The sequence below is a fragment of the Ambystoma mexicanum genome, chromosome 10 (genome assembly GCF_040938575.1).
Source record: "Ambystoma mexicanum isolate Mex_15411 chromosome 10, UKY_AmexF1_1, whole genome shotgun sequence".
Lineage (NCBI taxonomy): Eukaryota > Metazoa > Chordata > Amphibia > Caudata > Ambystomatidae > Ambystoma > Ambystoma mexicanum.
Window position 1 is genome coordinate 851985862 of NC_090932.1, and position 21436 is coordinate 852007297.

Consider the following 21436-nt stretch of genomic DNA (forward strand, 5'->3'; position numbering starts at 1 on the left):
GAGAACACCACGAAGGCATTGAAATATTAACAATGAGGAATACTCCAGTTCCAATCATACACAGAAAGGCCCGAGGCACTGAAGCAATCTTTCAGTAAATATATTGGGCATAATGTTCTCCTGCATGCTTGAGAGATTCATAGCAATGCAATCACTATAGAAACAGGGACCGCGAACATCTTCAAGCACCCTTTGAGTCCAAAAAGTCTTTTCACCCTGATCCAAGTGTGGAACGTGATTTGGTCCTGAAGCCAAAATGCCACGACGTTTGAGATACCAATGACCGGTATGGCAATGCTCGATCTATTGGCGTTCCGAGTACTGTCAGCCACCACAAAATGGAGGATCCATGATAAGAAGCAAAGGCTTGTCTTCTGCGCCACCGTGTCAAGCACTTGGCTGCACATTTTTGTGCACGTCCAGAAATCTATCCAATGAACACCTTCCCTCTAGAAGCGAAGGGGAGCGGCATTCAATATCCCAAAAGACGTGTTTGCAGTAAGAACAAGTCAACATGGAGCTTTCAAAAATCATTTAAAATCAAATCTGGATGGAGTTTTTTTCGACCACTCATAAATACTATGTGCCAAAAAAGCCAGAATATTACTAAATGACACTGGAACCACTCACAGGTACGAAGAAGCTGAGCTGGCTACTGGGATAGGTTCACTAAATGAAATTGAACATTAATTACAAGAACGGCCCTTATTATGTAAAATGTGGAAACATTCCACGAGGTATTGACATCTCGTGATTTGCAATGTGTACCTCTTGGCAGACACCCTGGTTGGCATCGAGTGGTTTTCCATCGGCAGGCAATGACAACAATATATAGCCCATGGTAAATTCCACCTAACACAAGAGAGCCTGGCGGAGTGAAATGGTGAGCATACAGCTCTGCTTTGCCACACGGTGTAGGCAGCATGTGCATTGGGACATGCTGCAAGAAAATGTGGCCGCATTGTGTCAGCTTTTTGAAGGCTGATGCAGTCATATAACTGACAGAGGCAAGGGGTACATTTCCCCAAATTTGAGGATTCTTCCACCAGGAAGTCCTCCCGAGGTTTTTGTCGGGTCCATTTATCAGGAAAGATCCTTAGCAGCAGAGCTTGCATTATGTGGCAAGCCAACCCACGAAGTTAAAGGAGAGAGTAGGGATTGCGTGCTCAACACCTGTGCACGGTGAGTAGAGTAGGGCTTCACTAGGCTGCAACCTATTGAAAGCTAGTAAAGTTTATGGGGCTCATTACGGCGGGTCGCCGCTGGACCCGTCAATATTTACTGGCGCTTTACTTCCCAGTAACACCGGGGGATTACAACCCCAGAGGACCGGAAAGTCAGGCGTCGGTAAATTGTAAGTCCCCATTCCCATAGAGTAGCATAGGACTCTATGGGAGTGGGGACCACAAAAGAACCAGCACCGTTGTTAACGGTGCCGGTGCTGCCTACCATGGCCGTTGTGACCTGTTGGGCACAGCGGCTCCAGCAGGCAGACCTGTGATATGCTGGTCTGGAAACAACAGTGCTGTTGTTTCCAGACCGCCAGGCTATCTCTTCTTAGGTTGCACACTCATGCCATCAGCATTGATGAGGTAATTTGAGGAAAGTACCTCTTTAAGGATGCTTGCGTGACATGATTGTTCCATGAGTGGGAAGATGGCGTTCAAGGGTCGAGGACCATGCACCTCTTACCTCCTAAAATGCCGTTCACAATGGTACAGAAGCTGTCAAAACAGTTTGCTTTGCCAATGGTTATTTATATATTAACGAGTAAACAAATCACTCGCAAATCCATGATCAAACACTTGCAGAGCATCATAGGTTACTTAAAATAACCTGAAGGTGTCCAATAGGAGATTAGTGCACATGGCAAATGTCAGATTCAGATGCTCTTGCTTCCTGATAGGATAGTCACATGAACGGAATTTCTCATGGTTGTATCTCATTCTATAAGGGCCAGGCTGTCAATATATATTTTTTTTAACCCCTACCCACTGCTATGCAAAACACACACCTTTCTATGCTGTCATTTCTTGACTAGGCCACTGTAAGCCCTAAGGCTTGGCAGTGGCAGGAGAAATGTTCTACTGCTAGCCCTCTGTAAAGGTGGATGTATGTCTTTACTTCTTCAGAATTCATTTCGCCATACATTCACTTGGTCACATTTACCTCTTCATACCTTCACTTCTTCAGTCATTCACTTCTAACATTCACATTGCCATTACTGTGGGAAACCCCTGTGCCCTCCTTTTTTTTCTAACTCATATTCTTCCCCCTAACAACCCTCCGGCGCCAACCCTAAATTTACAGATAACCTTACCACATCCATTGCCACCCTGACAACGTGAACATGTAGAATTAAGTAAGGTAAGAAGAAGTAAATGCACGAAGAAGTAAATGTCTGATGAAGTGAATGTTGAAGAGGTGTTGAAGAAGTGTTTTTGGTGAAGTAAAAGTTCGATACCAGTAAAATGTCAATATAATTCCCAGCAATTGACCCACACAATCTTGTAGGATTTCCCAATCACACTCTAGAGCCATGTGTGTATCCACTCAGTACATTGTGTAATAACTTCCTACTTTTCAATTCTGCCTTGGCAACATAATCCAATTACCACAACACTTAAGACATAGGACCTCATTACAGTTGTACTGGTGTGGTAAAAGTGCTGGTAAAACATCTGGTAATTTTGGCACCGGTAATATCTGTAATGTTGTAATGGCTGGTAATATCTGTAACCTTTGTGATATACAATTAGAAAACATTGTGGCCTGCAGGGGATGACAACTGCAATGGCAATTAGATGCTGACTCATTGGGAATGCAGCATTCGAACAGGATCTGTTATACAATGAGGATAATGAAGGATCTGTTTATTCTAGTAGGGAGTCCATCTTTGGAAGTATTACAGATGTTGATTAGTGGGAGCTGTATCGTATATAGCCAGGCTGTGAAAATATTGCGACACACTCAAACAAACTAATGTGTAAATATTATTAAAGGGTTGGACACATGTATAGATCCCTCTTTGACCCTGATCCTTGAGTTGTGTGCAAGTAGATTAGCTCATATCAAGGCCCTTGAGTTACTCCAGAAATGTCATCATCACATTCAGGAAAGAAACATCATGACTATTGGGATAAGACCACACACGTGACTGATCATAAGCACAGTGACTAGACATGTAATATCAGCCTATCCCTCCCAGGAGATACAATGTTGTTAAATCATGAGAACATTGATATGCCCTTTCATGACTATTACAGGGAGTTGTACTTGCAACCACAACTAGTAGATGAAGAACAGTTAGCTGAGGCCCTGGCATCACAGCGAAGCTCTCAGAAGACAGTAGAGAAGTGCAGGGAGTTCCAACTCAGAGCAAGCGATTAGAGCAGCAATGCCTTCTATTAGTGTGAGAAGACTCTGGGATTGGTGGACTCCATGCAGAATAGTATGCAAGCTTTGTACAGATATTAGCTCATTCATTGGTAGAGTTCTATAAAAAAAAAGACATCCAGGTATGGCATGTGATGAAGTCAGTGAAGGAGGTGGTTATAACAGTTCTTCCAAAGGCAGGTAAAGTACCTATAATTGCCCATATTACAGGCCATTGTCACTAATATATGTTGATTCAAAGAGTCTTATCAAGAGAGTGGTGCATGGGCTTTAACCAGTACTCACATTTCCTGGGCATGTGAGATGGGTTGCACTCCAATTCACCAAGACACAACTACAGGACAGAAATGTGCTAAATGTAAATGTGTTTGCTAGCCCAAAACCAACATTAGGCCATATGGACCTTACGTTAAAAATTGCTGACTTGTTCCACACTTCGACATCTCATTGCCTGACCATGTGTGGCAATATGTTTAGAAATATAAATGTTTTTGAGAAGCTCAATGCACTTTCTTGAACATGACTGTAGATGCTTACCTTAGCAGAATCTCTGACACAGAATTGCCTGTCAATATAGTGAGATTTAGAATAATACTTACTTTCATTGCACTGTTGGTGTGATGAACTTGTGATCGCAACTCTCTTTCATCGAAGCTACTAAGATGCAACATCCCCATCCAACCAAGACATAACCCATTTTGGGGCTTCTCCAGGGCAGGACTTCTAACGTCACCAACCGTGTAGGCACATGTGGAAGCAATCGATACACTGCCATCCTTCAATAAACTTCACACTTACCACCTGTCTGAAAGGTCATTTATACTCCATCAATCAATGTGAGGTTGAATGTTTCCAGCCTACCACTGACCTATGTGTAGTACAGGGCAAAACTTGTATTCCCTTTATCACTAGATGACAAAAACCCTTTTACTACTTCAGAGTTTAATTGAACCTTGCTATCTGGGGTGATGCTTGAAGGGAAACCTCCCCTTCAGAACACATACTCCAGAAGTTCAATAGCCCTTGGTGTGGTATTTGTTCTCGATGGTGTCCAGTTAAAGGTGTGCAAATACAAAAGGTTTGAATGCAAAAGGTGAGAGTCAATAGGATCGAAAACAAAAGGTTCGATTTTTTTTAATTATATATTTCTTTTTGGGTTTTCGTATAAGTAAAAAAGAAATGTTTTTTACCACAAAAACAGGGGTTGGGGGGGGGGGGAACCCAAAAAAAAAAGAAAAAAAAGACAAAGAAATTTCGAACCTTTCGTTTTCGGTGCTTTTGATTCGAACCTATTGTAATTCGAACCTTTTGATTCGAACCATTGACCTATAACCATTCTCGATATCCTTTTCTCTGACCACTTAGAGAACATATCAATCAATGAAATGATAAACCTCACACCCTGACCTGGGATGAGTACTGGGCCAATAATGTCTAGAACTACCTCATACCATGGTCCCTGTTGAACCCATGACTGCCCAGCTCTTCTTTCCTTACTTTAAGGATTCGTCACTTGCTGTACATTCAGGACACAATTGAAAAAATCTTCAATTTTCCAGACCAACCCAGGCCAACAGTAATCTGTGCAAACTAGATATGTCATTCTGCAGCAACCCAAATGCTTTATGGGCTAATGAGCTATATGCAAAGGTGGTTTCCAAATCCACTCTGGAGGGATCAGCCCACCACCGTGAGCACAGTGGAGTCTTCCAAAACAAGCTTGTTTCGTTCCAGAATATTCTGTACTCTTTAAGAGTGGTATCCTTGCTGAAATCTCCCCACCAACCCCACCTGACTCTCTGTAGATGCTCCTGATAAATGTGATTATTTTGACATGCTTCTAACCAATTATCCTTACAACACCATGCAGACTCCAAAAATACGTGTACGTGGCCAGATTAACAATTGGGATCCTCATTACCTACATCCTCCTAAAGAGCACTGCAGGATAAGGCAATGTCCTTCCCACATATGAACTCCACCTCAAAGTTGAGGCCCTGCACATGTAAAACTCATCTGGATATCCTCCTTGATATGCCACTATAACCCAGCTATGCAAATAAATACTTGAATAGTTGTGTGATCTTTCAGCAGCGTACATTTGTTTCCCCATACATAGACTCTAAACGTTTTTGTTACCAAATAACAGCCTGACTCCTCTTTTTCAACCACAGTCTGAAGCAATTATAATCTCCTCATGGTCCTGAACCCAGAGGCAATTATTCTTTCTTGAACATTTTTAATTTGGCATAAGATAGCACCAAGACCAGTGTCACTCACATCGGAGTGCAGGATGACCTACCATTATTCTCAAAACTCCCTAGGGTTGGGGGCATTCACAGCTTAGTCCACACAATGTTCAATTCACCCCTGTAGATTTTAGATGACAGATAAAATATATTTATTACATACTATCTCATTTTAAGTCTTGTCTGAAAAATCTTGAACAAATTTGTAACAGTATTCCAACAGATCAATTACTTACATAACTTCTTCTTTACAATTTGGACAGTTTAGCCCTTTAATACCTGCCATTGATTCCTTTTTAGGATTGACCCTATGGCAACTCAAAATAGGATCCCAGTACTCCGATTTTCTGGACTAGACATGTATTTCTCATATTTTAGTGTGTGGTTGGCATTTCTAAGTACAGATAACACTTTCTGACGCCTTTCATCCTATCATTGCTATAAAATAATATGTTGCCTTTAAGTGAAGCAATTTTGAAAAACACAGTGAGCTGAGAGCATGACAGATGGTATTGAGGCCGACAGATGAGAATACCGCAGTCAAGGGGGATTTCAGAAATGTTTGGCAGAGGGAAACCATTCTCAATTACCGCTTGTTAAGATGTCTCAAGTCAACACACAATGGGCCTCATTACTAGGAGGGCGGTAAGGGGTTAACGGCACCAGTAAAGGTGCCAGAGCCGTTAACCCCTTACCACCCCATTATGAGGTCCACTCGCGGGACCCGCTCAGGACACCTGGTTTTACCAGATGTCCTTAGCAGGACCCGCGAGCGGCCCAGAATGCTAACAATTGGCCCGTCATTAACGGGCATGTTAGCATGCTCCCCATTCCCATTGAGCCCTATGGGGTCTCAAATGGGAATGGGGATGGACCGGGTCCGGGTTCCCTGAATGGGGAAATACCGGGCCCTCCAAGGTCAGAATGTCCCCGTATTTCCCCATTCAGGGAACCCAGACCCAGACCCGGGTTTGGGGGTAGCCATGCCCTTGTTAAGGGCATAGCTACCTCCAAACTCCTAATGAGGACCAATCTGTTGCTCAGCTTGGAGTTCGGCACTACTCACAAAGGTGAAACCTTTTCTACTGCATGAACAGATTTTTTATAAAATCCTCCTTTCCCAATCTCTCTAGGTCTTCCATAGCTACCTCTTTTTTAATCTGAGTAGTAAGCTGTGAACCTTGCAACGGGCACAGCTCCAACTTTAATAGCTCTCTTGTGAAACTTCTACAACTTTTTATTGTAACTGGACTGTGCTTCTTTGCTTTTATCGGCTAGACCGGATGTGCTGTTGGACTTGTTTGAAAGAGATTGGCAAAAGTTATTAAGAAAATGCCTAATATAAATAAATAAAAAAAAAAGAACTTTCAGTTCATCCAGAGTCTCAGCAGAAAAGTCTAGTACCTAGGACATGTCTCTGACTCCCTTATAAGGAGCTAGAGAAAATTTGCATTAACTGTTCTGGGTCGCTGGGATAAAAAAGATAACGTGCTGCTCACCTTGTTGAGGCCACCCTGTCAGTTTCCCACCATCATTTAAACATGTAAACAGAGGCTCTATTAGTTCTGTGCTTGAAAGTTACATTGGCTACAAAACCAGCCAAGATATCCATAACCCTTGATGTTGATGTCCGGTGCTCGCAGCAAACATATCCTAAAATATACCCTATAACATTTATGGTTGATAATAGCCAATAGGGACACTTAAACACCATTTATCAGGAACCACGCAAAAGGATTTTTCTTTTTTAAGGAAGACCCTACTTCACTTCAGTAGTGTCAGTTCAGTGGTCACCTCTTCACTGTGACATTATTGATCTCCTTTGCGCCTGGCAGGATCAGTTATGCTTTTGGATAGTATAACTTGATTTAACTATGTGGTAATACCATTTCCATACAATATACCATTGTTATTCTATCATTGTTATTTCCATGCGCTCTATCATATTTTTGAGTATTGGCCATTAAGTCCAGAGACACTTTACTATTTTCGAACAATTTTTGCTCCTACTCCTTAAGGACCGTAACAAGCTTCGGGCATATGATACTGAATATATTGTTAATGATTTTAGTAATTCTGGACATGTTGTTTCTCAACTGTCTCCTAATAAATCCTGTGATACCTTAATTAACGATAGGTCCTATATTCGCAAACCAGTAGCCTTGGCTGGCTTCATTTATTGTAATATGTTGGATTTTCTCTTTTTAACTGAGACTTGGTTTACTGAGAGAAGTTGTACTACCTTTCATTCATTGGTCTCTCTCAATGATTCCATCGACAGACCACTAGGCGAGGAGGGGCAGTTGCTATTATTTTAAAATCCTGTTGGACTTCATGGACTTTGAGAGTTTGCGATGGGATATTTTATCCCAAAAATGCCATTAGCATATCATCTGGTCAACTTAAAAAAAATATTTTTATGTTATTGTCCACTGGTCCTGTGCCTAATAAATCGAATGATTTTCTGGCTACTAAAGAGCTTAGATTCTCCAGACTGATATTAATCTATGGCATTATATCCTTAACAGCTTGGATTCTATGACAGTGACAGTGATACCTGAGGATCAAGATAGTGTGTCACTAGTGACCGCTCCACCTCATCGGCTATATCTCAATCTAATCTCATGTAGAGGTAAAGGGGTGGAATACCTCAATACCATGCTGGTTACTTGGTCCAATCATTTTGCCAGGGTTTTTACATTTGATCTTGGTCAGGCCTCAGTATCCCACACCATCAGCATATCTAATCAAACTTGCAGTGTTAAGGACCTTTCAGAGCTCACTGGACAAGACTTAAGTTCTGCCCTCGTATCGCCTAATTTGGAAATACAATGCAGAAAAATATGTGTACTTCTAATCTGAGCAAATTAAAGTATGTCTGCAATTCCTTTGCCCATGAAAAACCAGAGTAACAATGCTACAAACAAAGCAGGATAGCTGGTTGATGTTATTTATGGTATGAAATGATATGATAAGGTATTTATAATGTGCGTGTACACAAGAGTTTCTAGGCGCCACAAGACAAGGGAGGGGAAATGGTGGGGAGACAAGACAAACTATCCTACTAGGCCTTGTGACAACGAGAATTGCAGAAGGAAGGGCGCAGAGGAAGTGCAGGGGAAATGTAGGGGGAAGTACGATCTGGACAGCATGACTCTGAGTAAGTGCAGTCAGGGCAGCATGGCTCTGGGTAAGTGCAAGAAGGTAGGGGCCTGAAGGGGTTACAGTTACAGCCACTAGTTATAGTTACAGGGTTACAGTTACAGACACTAGTTATAGTTACAGGGTTACAGTTACAGCCACTAGTTATAGTTACAGGGTTACAGATACAGACACTAGTCTCAGAAATCTGGATGATGCAGAGGGTTTTGAACTTGATCCTTTCCACCACCGGGAGTCAGTGGAGAGATTTCAGGGCAGGAGAGATGCAGTCCCTGGGCTTGAGGCCAAGGATAATTCTCGTAGTCCTGTTCTAGATTAGTTGCAGGGGGCAAAGAGAAGAGTTTGGGAGATTGAGAAAGAGGCTGTTGCTGTAGTCCAGTCTGGACAGAACCAGGGCTCTGGAGACAGTGAGCTTCTGGAGGAAAGTGAGAGAAGGTGGAATACCTCTGAGGAGGTGCAGCTGGAAGTGGGCCTTCTTGGATAGGTACGTGATGTGAGGAGAGAAGGACAGAGTGAAGTTGAAGATGACACCAAGGCTTTTCGCCTCACAGAGCAGTGAGGGACGAGGGCCCAAGGAGGGCAGCTAGAGCGAGAGAGGGAAAGCAGGAGCACAGGTCCCAATGAGAAGGATCTCAGTGTTACTGGTATTATGGCAGAGATAGTTGGAGGCCCACCAATCCTGAATTGCAGATAGACAATCAGGAATGAGTGAGGAAGGAGAGGAGGCTGAGGGAAGGCTGAAAGAGAGCTGAGTGTCCTCCGCATTACACTGAAAGTTAGAAGAAAAGGTGGAGATCAGGTGGGCCAAAGGGGCCAGATAGACATTGAAGAGCCAGGGTTAGAGGACATAGCCCTGGGGGACAACACATTTGGAGACAGAGGTGGTGGAGAGAAAGGACCCTAGTTGGACCTGGGAGGGTTGGTCCAGGAGGAATGAGGTCAGCCACGCCAGGCCTGATCCATGATGCCCAGGTTCTCACAGAGTCGATTGATCAGGGTGGCGTGATTGACCGTATCAAAAGAACAGGAAAGGTCAAGGAGGATGAGGACAGAAAGAGAGCTGGAATTCAGATTGGAGAGCAGATCTTCACAGATGTTCAGGAGAGCAGTTTCCATGTCCCTGACAGGTTGGACCGGCAGAAGGCTTTTTTAGGAGGTGGTGCACAAGGGAGTGCTTTAGGAGAGAGGGGAAAGATCCAGTAGTGAAAGAATGATAACAGAAATTAGCCACGGCTGGTGCAAGGGTGGAAATGTGGTCCTTAATAGTTTTGGAGGAGCATGGGGAGCACCTGTTTGAACAACGCTTTTATAGATCAGACTTGACTGGAAACATAGTCAGGTGTTGTCAGAGAGAAGGAGGAGTACAGAAAAGGAGAGGGAGAGGTGGCCAAAGAGGGCCTGGGAGAGGCCTGGGAGAGGTAGAGGGAGGGAGAGAGGAGGAGGAGGAAAGTGCGGACGGGATGTCCTGAGTTTTTGTTGTGAAATAAGACACCAAGGCCACACAAAGGGCCTGTGAGGGAACAGGAGAGGTAGAGACTGAAGTAAAATTGGCCAGCTCCTTGCAGATTTTAAAGATTTCATCCTTGTTGTTTCAGGGCGCAGAGACACATGCTTGGATATGGACCCTCTTCTTGGAGAAGACAGAGAGTCTGTATTGCCTTTTGAGCAGGCGGCAGGCCAGTTCATCAGAGGATGTGCCCGAAGACCTCCACTTCCTCTCAGTCACCTTGCACTTGCGTTTCAGGACGGCCAGGTCAGATTCATACCAAGAGTTGCTCTTGGAGGTAGGCTTCAGACAGATTCTCATGACAGAGGCAAGGATGTCCAAGGTGTTGGAGATGGAACGATGCAGGTTAGAGAGGGCTGTGTCAGGGTTTGAGTCAGCCACAGGAGGAGCAGTGAAAGTTGAGGCAAAGGCAGTCACTGACACTCACTTCATGGGCCCAATGGCAGAGAAGGAGGGTGGCGGTGCTGGGGAGGGCCTTGCCTGGGGGGGGTAGATGTTTCAGGTGGGAGGAGAGCAGAAAGTGGTCAGTCCAAGAGAGAGGAGTAGTAAGAGGGTTAGAGAGGGGGATATCCGAGGAGATGACAACACTCAAGGTGTGTCCGGTATAGGGTGTCGGATCAGAAGGTAGAATGGAGAGGGAGAGTGAGAGTCGCAAAAGTTGCAGAATATCCTGGAGGAATGATTAGAAGCATCCAGGTGATGTTAAGGTCTCTGAGGAGGAGAAGTTGAGAGGTAGAGGCAAGGAGAGAAGAGGATAGGTCAGACCATTCTGAGAGGAAGAGGGTGATATGGCCAGGTGGCCTGTAGCTGGTGGCCACAGTCAGTGAGAGGTCAGGAGAGATAGAGAGAACGCATACCCGGCGTTCAAAGGGGGAATAGGCCTGCATAGGAATGACAGAAGCAGGGACCCACTCAGGAAAGGTCAGGGCCACTCCACCTCCAGGCCGGTTAGTTCTGGGCTTGGAGAGGATCTTGTTGACCTCAAAGACGAGAGTGTCAAAACTCATAACAGAGCTAGCCATGAACCAAGTCTTGGTGAGTGCGAGGACATCCAGGTCCAGGTCTTCAAGGAGGCAGCCGATGTCAGAGCGAGAGTTGAGTGGCGACGTGGAGCAGGTTACCATTTCAGAAAGACTTCCGTGTTGGGATACAGGAGTGAGGAACACCCAACGGAAGCGGCAGAGGAGCCAGAGAGTGGGCAGAAGCAATAGACAAACGTGGCATAGGGACCAGAGAGGGGGTGCCAGTGCAGAGGCAGAGGGGTGGTAGGAGGAGTAGCAGGAGAAGGGAGGAAGTTGATAAGACATGGGAGACACCTATCAAGAAGGAGACGATTGGGCTGAGTGCCCTGGACCATGAGGGTACCATTTAGATAGACATTGATGATGGTCTTAGAGGATTGGAAGTAGGCCAAGAGGGCCTCCCACTGGGTGCAACCATTTATGGGAGAGGAGGAGAAAGGAGAGAGAATAGAGATAGAGACCATATGAGGGGTCCAAAGGTCTGGAGATGGAAGGACAAAGAGGATGTCAGTGAGAGTCTGTCTGGAGGAAGCGCTGGTGTAGATATCAGCTGTAGGAAGGCCTGGGTTTGAGACCAGGATATCCCTTTTAAACTTTTTTCTTCCAGATTTAGTGAGAGGGATAGACTATTTATTTATGTATTTGTTGGACATTTGTATGGCGTTTATACACAAGTGTTTCAGGATAGGAGATACAGTAGCAGTTTGAGAAGATGGAAGAGATTGAGAACACCATAGATGGTGCGAGGAGGCAAGAGGGCAGAGTGAGGGAGGAGAAGAAGCACAGCCCAGTGCCACGCTCCACAGGAAGCACCGGAGGGGGAGGATTCACACAGAATGGGGCGCACAGGAGGCACAGCAGGTAACACACCCTAGGAGAATGCAGGACCAGCGAGGACAGAGGATGGGGGGGGAACACACCCGAGAGCAACCAGCTTCAATCCTCCGAGAAGAGGAAGAGGCCTAGTCTTAAACACAGCAGCAATGCAAAACAACCCAGATTCGACTTTCCTAAAAAGTAGGGGAAAAGGCCTAGTTTGAAACACAGCAGCAATGCAAAAACACCCAGATTGGACTTTCCTGAAAAGAGGGAAAAATGCCTAGTTTTAATAACAGCATCAATGCAGAAAATTTGAAATTCCTAGGGAGCTGTGAGGGATGGCTAAATATAATTAACTAAGATGCTTATGGGTCGTGCGGTAAGCGAAATAGGAGTAATTTGAGGGGTGGGCCAGTTTAGTGAAGTGCAGTGTTTGCTGCCCCACTTGATCACACCACACCTACCTAGCTGGCAGCAGCAGGTTGACAGCTGCAGGCTTCTTGCTTCCCCTGCTGACACCGGCAGACACCCTCTGGAGCTGATACAGTTGAGCTGCCTTTACCTAGGGGCCTGCAACAGGCAGTGAGGCTGACCATGGAATCAAGTAGGGCCTAGTGCCCAATCAGGACAAGTGGGGTGGAGGGAGGGAGCAGAGTAGGAACAAGGGGTGGGGAAGCAAGGCAGAGGAAATGAGGAGACAACGCGGCAGAAGTTACGCAATATTTTCAGGTCAAATTAAAGTTAAAAGCACATGAATGCAAAACCCTGCTAAACACGAGCAGAACGCTTGATCAGCCTCACTGTGTTCTTCCGGCCAGCAGAATGGAAGCGCTGAGCCGAACACCATGGACAAAGGCAGGCACCAAACAGAAGAGGGACAGTGCCCAATCAGGGCACTGGGCGGGTGGATGGATGGAGCACAGTAGGAACAAGGGGTAGGGAAGGAAGGCAGAGGAAACGAGGCCGTGAGGCGGCAGAAGTTACACAATCTTTTCAGGTGAAATGAAAGTTAAAAGCACATGAAACCCTGCAATACAATCTGCAATCCCCCAACAGCAACAGTGACTCTCATACCCATAATGAAATCGGCCAATGATTTTAACAACTTCTTTATAGATAAAATCAAACCTTTCCAGAATTATTTGAATAATGCTGTGCTGGCCTCCCCACTTAATCAGTCCCTTTCTGTATCAAAGTCTAATAGTTCTTGTTGCAGTAGCCACGGGGTACTGGCATATATGGATTATATTTAGCTTAGTTAGATAGGGCCAGTAGTACAGGATTGGATGTGTATATTCATGAAATTGATTAATCCATACCTTAAACCAGACCCCTGTGTGCAACACTCCACTTCTTACCTATGTATTCTGAACAAGAATTGGTCTTGTTTGTTTGATATTCAGTATTTAGTTAACAAATACATATAAATGTACTTTTTCAACTTATCTACAGGTAATGCTTATTCTGAATTTCAGACTTGGGGTGGTGATTTAATGGGGTTTATATGCATTACGTGTAAACTAGTATTTGATCTGTTTCAAATTGTGTACAAATTGATCACGAGCATATGCATTTTTTCTTAAGTGTTAGATGGTAGGACCTATTGTCCTACGTAATAAATAAAAATGGTTTTGTTTCATATTTATCTGTGTGTCTTTACATAGATGTGTTCTTTACCAAAAGTGATGGCCACGCCTAAATACAGGTTGACCTTTTGACAATCAAAAATTGAAGTGGTTCATTTGGGGGACCCTCCATTTTGTGTTTATTGTTCTGCTTTTGGTTATTTTTCCCTTTTGCAAGGCATATAGAGAAGCAAACAGCTAAAATGGGCCAGGCTACCGCCGCAGTGCTAAACTTTTCTAATTCCATATAAGCCCAACCGATCCCACTGTTGATTAAAGTCTACAAAGCTAAGGACCTAGCAATTGGGGTGTATGGGTGCGACATTTGGGGGTTTGAGTCAGCCTATAGACTCCAAATAATTGAAAACACATTTCTTAGTAGGCTGCTTACCTTACCAGCTTGGTTAGGTTACATAGAGGATCAGTGCACAATGGCTGTCTCATTATTTTGGGTAGCTACCTGGGCCAATCGTCATGACACCCTCTCCAGAGAAGTTTTCTCTGACATTTTACAACATAGCGGGGGCCAGCAAAATACGACGGGTATCCTCCTGTGAAAAACACTTTTAAGTCTATTATTGCCTTCCATTGGTATGAGATGCAGGAATTATTAGACAAATCCTCCAAAGGGAATGTTAAAGCCCTGCTACTTAATAGGCTAAAAGACACTAGAGAACTGATTGATATGGGAAAGACCGCAAATACGCTCATTTTATAATTTCATCCCCTAACAGACTGGAGCCCTACTCGGAATAGAGGCCATATTCTAGACAGCACAGAAATCTAGTGCTAATTAGATTTAATCTCATTAAACTCACCTCGGTTGTCTGTATTTGGAAGGGGATTGGGCTTGATGGTGGTGGGGGTCTCTTTTGCTTAAGGGCGGTGGACACTTTGCATCACTTACGCCTGCTCTGAGCGACCTATAACTGTTTAAGGAAAATAACTATAATACCAGTCTTAAGAGACAGAGGATGAAGGCAGTTTAGACTGGCCTCCTTCATTGCCTCTTGATACAAGACAGAGCTATTTCTTGGGCTCTGCATTTGTTCATGAAGAGAGATCTGGGTTTAAGGGCAGTTAACCTGAATGACTCTGGCAGGACTTAGCTAAATCTGTTTAATATTTGGGCCTTACAAATGTTATCTTTTTAATAACGGATGAGTTTCACATTTTTTTTAATGATAGTAGCAATTTTCAATTCTGTTTTAAGGTGCGTATCGCTTAAAAATATGCTTCCTGGTAAAATTGCTTTGCTGTATTTGCAGTTTAGGGATTGCATTTTAACAAATGTATTGTGATTTTGCTGATTGCATTTTATTATCATCTGATTATGACTGCTGCACTTCAATCGAATAAACCTGTACTAACTATTGATTAGGGTGTCTGAAAATCAGGTGTACCCCAGCAGGCACTGACCTGGTTCCATTAATGTCTGAAGGATTGTTAAAGTTCATGGCTGTCTGTCTGATCCTCTTCCAGTTTATTGTGGTGTAACCCAGGGTTCATCCTTGTTGTTGTTGCTTTTTAATATTTACAGTGGTCCTCTGATGTCCAACTTCTCTAAGTTTGGTCTTCACTACCATTCAGAGGCTGATGGCACATAGGCATACCTACATGTTAATAATGCCACAGATTCCTTTCAAAACATCTTCGATTGTATGAATGAAGTTAAACGGTGGATTGTCCTCAATAGATTATATCTTAATCCATCAAAAACTGAGATAATTTTATTCGGCCCTAATCATGTACTTCATGATCAATCTAGACTACTATCGCTACCTCCTCTATTTGGACCTAACTCCAACCTGTTTTGCTCTCAAGGCTAAGACCCTTGTTTGCTATTGTCAATCAAATATGGGCTTTGAGGCCCAGATAGGGGAGATACGCCTCATTACAGCTTCATCAGTGCAGTAAAATTGCTGGTAATTTCGGCACTGGAATGTTTAGGGTACCAGAGAAACACACGTTTGCCAGTGGGGCAATGGATCTACCTCCACGTGGGACTTACCGGTAAATCACACCCCTACTTGCAAGAACATGCTACAATTACCGGCACCCGTACAATCAGTGCAGGTAATTGCAACAATCCCCTCCATAGAGTGCTAACAGTCTCCATGTGATGGGGATTTCCCGCTGTTGCCGGCACCTGCAATATCCCAGTAATACGGGGATATCAGGCACCTTTAACGGGAGAGTCATTTTGCCAGTATCCTGCTGAAATTACCGGTGGGATAATAATAATAATAAATTAGCATTTATATAGCACTACAAACCCTCAGGTATCTGAGTGCAGCTTATCATTACCCACGATGTGTGGTGCTCATTTATTGACCTCGGAAGGATGAAAGGCTGAGTTTGGCCCTGCCGGGATTCAAACCTGCATCAGCAGGCTTGGCATAGATGTCAAAGCGAGTGCTCTACTCGCTATGCTATCGGACCGGCTAACTTGTAATGTGCCCCATTGTCTTTTTTCTCCACACTTCCCGTGTTACGATTTGTTCTGTCTTATGTTCCTGCAACTGGTCACCCAATTTTAGTGTAGGCATTGGCAAACCCTAAGTGATCATAGCTGGTATCCCACAGTGGCAGCAGGCCAGTCTAAAAGCTGCACAAAATGCAGCCGTCAGATTGGCCACTTACCTAAACGTGCCTCAAACTCTCAGTTGCACAGACCCTTGCATTGGTTGGCAGTGAAGCAGAGGCTAGAATTCAAAAGTGTGTGCTTAGTCTTTGAACGCATGCATGAATTTGCACCACCTTATCTGTCTAAATTGACCACCTATTCTCCATTCTGCTAGACAACCCTTGGTGGTTGTCCCAAGCTCTTGCTGTTTATGTATGACAAGTGTTTTTCTGTCTTGAGTTCCCACCTTTGGAACTCACTTCCAGTCTGTCTGCGTTCAGTTGATGACCTTTTCCTTTCCTTAAGACTCTTCTCTTCATTTGATGTCTTCTATTCGTTCTATTCTCTATATGCTTCTCTGACAGCCTTTGGTATTGCAACACTGCCACTCATATTGGGGGAATTTGAGGGAGGAAGATGTTTGAGACCTTTTGTGTTCTTTTGGTCAGTTCTCATAACTTTGTTGACCTTGCTAAACTTGGCTTCTGTCCCTTTGTTATAGTTTATTGCAGATAACATTTTAAAATGTCATTGAATGCTCAATTCGTTTTGAAAGGTTCACAACCTATTCAAGGGCTGGATTGTCCCTTAACCAAATAACTACTCGGATGTGATTATTCAGCCATTTAATTAGAAACTGGCCATGTAATCTCTCCTCGTGATAATTATTTTTAAATCAAAGGTGGCAGCAAAACCAGGTAAGACAGTGATCCATTGCTCCATGGTCTCACCTTTCCTGTGTTACCTTGTAGCAAATACATCACTTTCCAAAACCACGTTTTATTTTTTAGTATAACGCACATCAAACGTCCTGGTGCATCTCTTGTAACAATGCACACCACCCACGTCGCCTCATTTGTCCTGAAATGAGGGAGACTTTTAAGGAGCTGTTGACCCTCAGTTCCCAAACAGTGATCGAGTAAGGCCTTCTTTCTGTCCACACTAAAAGTCGGACCGTAAACTGCAAACATCTATTGTTGGAACCCCACCTTTCTAACTCTCAATTTTACTGGGGGCTTACCTGCTATTCTCAAAAAGGTGATCAGTCCTGCTTGCTAAAGCTCCTGAAGCCAAGGTGCAGTGTTATCAGCACTGATAGAAAGCAAAGTTGGTAACAGGATTTCTATTATTAATGTAGTCGAGTTAATAGTATAGTAAATTTGGTGAAGGGTTTACTATTATCCACAAGGCCTCATGAACAAGCACCCTCCAGGAGTACACCACAAATACATCCATGGAACTCCTCACTTGCCACATTCAACTCACCCATGCTCCAACAGCAACCTTATACTTGATCTACCAACCACCCCAAATCAATAAGGACTTTTTATCAATGAAATCACAGTCCTCATCACAACAGCATCTATAAGCAGCATGACTAACATCTTCCTCAGAGAACTCAACCTGCCAGGGAACCAAGCCACAAAGAAATAACAGAAGGTCTCTACTCAAACTGCTCAATACCATGGACATCAAGCAACAAGTCACAAAAGCAACTCCAATCAAAGGCTACACATTTGACCTGGTACTCATCACCTCTCCAACGATGTTATGTCTTCCCCCATCTTTGGACTGGACGTATCACACAGATATACCCATCCTGCTCCACTACACTCTTCACCAACTCATATCATCAATAGCCATGCACCACTGAAACTATGACTGAACAAACACAAGCACTCTACACCGTGTTACACACATGAAATCCTCAACAGTAATCATTTCATCCAGACAATTGAAAAGGTGTAGAGAAAATCCACCAACTAGAAGACATCCCCACTGTGAGAACACTCAGTTTAGTATGCAGGCCAATCAAAACTGCAGCCAAAGCAAACAACTATGCAACAACCATCATGGAAGAAACCACGAAGGGCAGAGTGCACTTCCAAGCAATGGCAAACTGCATCAACCAGCTAAGAAGCCTTTCATTAGCGTCTTCATAGACAAATAGACAAGATAAGGCAACAGATTGACAGCTCCAAACACATCAAAGACATCACACCCATGCCAGCCCACAACATATCAAGATTGCCATAATTCAGGACAATTACTGCAGAAGGCCCGACCAACACTGCTGCAACCTTATGAATTGGGGAGGTGTTTCGAAGAAATCAAAGGTGAAGCATTCACTACTTCTCAACATTATTAACACATCCGTCACATAAGGCACGATTCCAGGTGCACTAAAAATGGCAATGCCGAAGAAACGCACACTCGACCTACATGACCTGGACAACGATGAGCCTATCATGCATCTACCCTTCCTCGGCAAAGAGATTGAGAAGACCTTTGCCAAGCAGTTGCATGAAAGGATCATTCAGCGCAAGTTTCTACAGCATTTTCAATCTGGATTCAGACCATGTTGCAATACAGCCACCACCACCACCCAAGTTATCAATGGCGCTTTACACATCCCGGATAAAGCAAACCACTCTTACTTATCCTCCTTTACCTCTTTGCTGCCTGTTATACTATTGACCATGATGACCTCCTCAACATCTTCACCAAGCGTCTGGGCTACCATGAAGAGTCCTGTAGTGGGTTACCTCATGCCTCTTTAACGGATTAGCAATCATACAGTTGAATCCAAACAGCTTCCAGAACCACCCAGTAACCTGCAGAGTTCGACAAGGCTCCAGCCTGTCACCTATCATCTTCAGCATCTACACGAACCCTCTCGGGGAACAGCTCATAAACACAGACATCAAAATACACTAATATGCTGAGGACACGCAGCTATAATGAAAGGTCAATTGCATCGATGACACCCATTTACTCATGCATCTGTCCCTCATCGATGCCTGGATGTCAAATGAATACCTGAAGCTCAATGTGACGACCCTCAGCCCTGATCCCCACTGGCAAGCCCATTGGCCAGGTCGAATCAGGACTCGGATGGCTTATAAGTGGTGGCATCCACTTCTCAGGCCCTCTTGGGGCTAGTCCTGGCACCTTTGGCTTCATGCTCATAAGCAAAGGAACCGAAAAAGGAAGGGGACTTGAGGACCTGTATAGATTACCGCTCAATAAACCAGATCACCGTGAAGAACCGCTACCCCTTGCCTCTTATCCCGGAAATGCTAAACCAAGTAAAAGATGCCTAAATCTATACCAAATTAGACCTTCGGGGAGCATACCACCTGGTCTGGGTCAGAAGTGGAGATGAGTGGAAAACCGCTTTCCGTACCAAATATGGCTTGTTTGAATATCAAGTCATGCCTTTTGGCCTATGCAACGCTCCCGCAGCGTTTCAATATTTCATGAATGATGTCTTGAGAGAACTGATTGATGTTTGCGCCTTGGTATACATAGATGACATCTTGGTCTACTCAGCCTCAAAACAAGATCACATCAAGCACGTTTATTCAGTCCTCAACAAGCTCTGCCAACATCGTTTATATGCAAAACTGGAGAAATGTTTTGTTCACGTCACCAAAGTAGAATTTCATGGTTTCATCCTTTCGCCCAGAGGCATCAGAATGGACGTACATAAGGTTGATGCTATTCTAAAATGGCCATCATCTCTGAAGGGGATACAGAGCATGCTAGGTTTTGTGAACTTTACCACCGATTTATCCCAGACTTCTCTCAGTTTGTGCACCCGATCACAATACTGCTACGAAAAAGCAATAAAAATTTTGCTTGGACCAAGGAAGCAGAAAGAGCCTTTCAGGAACTGAAACAAAGGTTCACCTCTGCTCCAATCCTGCGGCACCCTCGTCCGGACCTTCCTTATATCGTAGAAACTAATGCTTCCAGTATGGCAATGGGAGCGGTCCTTTCACAGAAGGATTCAGGAACTGGCCAGCTGCATCCTGTGGCCTTCTGGTCGAAAAAGTTTTCACCTCCAGAAATTAATTACGCTATCACAGACAAAGAACTCCTAGCCATCAAGTCCACTTTCAAGGCATGGCGACACCATCTTCTGGGAGCTAGACACACCATTAGAGTGATCACAAACCACCGGAACCTACAATATCTTAAAACAGCCAAAGCCCAGTCTTCACGCCAGTTACAGTGGGCCCTCTTCTTCGCCGAATATGACTATGTGATCACCTTTCAACCTGGGGTCAAGAATGGGAAAGCAGATGCTTTATCTCAAATGGGCATCGATAAAACGGTGTACACAACTCCAGGCCAGGTACCCATAATACCAGAAGACAAACATTTGGGTATCACAACAACCCTATCACAAGCCGAATTACAATATGAAATTCGACATTCAATGAGCCCGGATGCTTTCCTCGCATGGCAAACTCAAGGAGTACAATATTGCATCAAGGATCAGTTACCTTATTTTGGGGACCGGCTATATGTACCCAAGAAGGAGTTACAACAGCATATCATTTCAGGCTATCATGACTCTCTGATTGAAGGACACCCTGGAATCGCTAAAACCTTAGCCAAGGTGAAAAAGAACTTTTGGTGGCCTACCTGGCATAAGGACATTGTCCAGTATATTCAGTCCTGCGGCGTCTGTGCACAAAATAAATCACAGAAACAGAAACCATCGGGTCTCCTTCAACAACTGGACATCCCTCCCGCTCCATGGCACACTCTTTCCCTTGACTTTATCACTTATCTGCCACCGAGTCAAGGCTTTAACACCATTCTTGTAGTCGTGGATTTGTTCTCTAAAATGGCACATTTTATTCCTCGCAAGGACTTCCCGGACGCATCCACTCTGGCAGAAGTATTTCTGGAAAACATTGTCAAGCTACATGGTTTTCCATCAGTTCTGGTCTCCGATTGAGGCAGCCAGTTTGTATCAAATTTTTGGAGAAAATGTTGCGCAATGGCACAAATTGACGTCCAGCTATCTACCAGTCACCACCCCCAAATGGACGGCCAAACCGAGAGGACCAACCAGACCCTCGAGCAGTATTTACGATGCATGCTGCACCATTAATTGAGAGATTGGAAGGACTTACTTTGGGTACACGTATAACAATTCTGTACATTCTAGCACGGGACAAACACCTTTTTACACCCTCTATGGCAGACATCCACGTACCTCAGAACTCGACCTT